This window comes from Salminus brasiliensis, chromosome 1 (assembly GCF_030463535.1).
Source record: "Salminus brasiliensis chromosome 1, fSalBra1.hap2, whole genome shotgun sequence".
NCBI lineage: Eukaryota > Metazoa > Chordata > Actinopteri > Characiformes > Bryconidae > Salminus > Salminus brasiliensis.
Window position 1 is genome coordinate 22122425 of NC_132878.1, and position 1464 is coordinate 22123888.

Below are 1464 nucleotides of genomic sequence, written 5' to 3' on the forward strand. Positions count from 1 at the left end.
AGTCAGGCGCTGACGAACTTACTCGACTCAGGTGCTAGGGAACCGGACGCCAAATCACCCTGGCGACCAACCGGTGAACCAGACAGCGAACTCCTGAACGTGAAACCGCTCCGATAGAGCATATACTACTAGAACTTGTAGAACTTCCTAGAAGTCTCCAGACCATGAAGCCAACCTTACAGCTTGGCATTGCAAGAGTAATTCTCGGCGCCGATGCCTCTGCGTTTGCTCCCTTTGTACTCCAGCACTCAGGTGAAACAAATCAGAACTAAACAGAAAACATGGCGCCTTACTGCGACCGCTGTCAACATAAAAGTCCTTAGAGTGCAAACCAACGGGAGGAACAGAAAGTACGTGAACATAGAAATTAACCTAACATTGACTGAAAAGTTCCCAGGAGCCTGTGGACCGCGGCCCGAAGCCGCGGTCCACAGGACAGCCCCCACCCAGGACAGGACAGCCCCCACCCCTGTACCGGAGGCATCCACCTCCACCACGAACGGCCTACGGGGATCGGGGTGTCGTAACAACGGGGCCGACGTAAAAGCACGCTTGAGTGCTTGGAACAAGTCCTCCGCGGCGGGCGTCCAAGTGATGCGCCGCGGGGCTACCTTTAGCAATGACGTGATGGGCGCTGCCAAACTACTGAAGTCTCTGATGAACCTTCTGTAGAAGTTCGCAAACCCCAGAAAACTTTGTACTTCCTTGACCGAGCCAGGTGTCGGCCAGTCCGGACTGCCTGAACCTTTGCCTGATCCATAAGAACCCCCCGTTCGCTGATGATGTAACCCAGAAAAGGTATCTCCGGCACGTGGAACACACACTTTTCTAGTTTCACAAACAGCAGGTGGGACCTGAGTCTCGCCAGGACCAGGCGGACGTGGCGCACATGGGTGACCAGGTCGGGGGAGTACACCAGTATGTCGTCCAGAAAGACCACCACGAATCGTCCGAGGTAGTCCTTCAGGACGTCATTGATGAATGACTGGAAGACGGAGGGGGCGTTGGCTAGGCCATACGGCATGACCCGATACTGGTAATGCCCCCTGGTGGTCATAAACGCCGTCTTCCACTCGCCCCCCTCCCTGATCCGCACGAGATTATACGCGCTGCGCAAATCCAGCTTGCTAAACACTCGGGACCCCCGTAACTGTTCGAGGGCAGACGGGACCAACGGCATGGGATAGGGGAAGCGCCTGGTAATAGCGTTGAGTGCCCGGTAGTCTATACACGGCCTCAACCCCCCCCCCTTTCTTCTGAATGAAAAAACTACGGGAGACTTGGACGGCGTGATGTACCCCTGTGCTAAGGCCTCGTCTATATAATCCTCCATCGCCCGTTCCTCCTCCCTAGTGAGAGGGTAAACTTGCGCTTTAGGTAAGACCGCTCCCTCGACTAGGTCGATGGCGCAGTCGTACGGGCGGTGGGGGGGAAGCTTAGCAGCACCGGACTTGGAGAAGACAT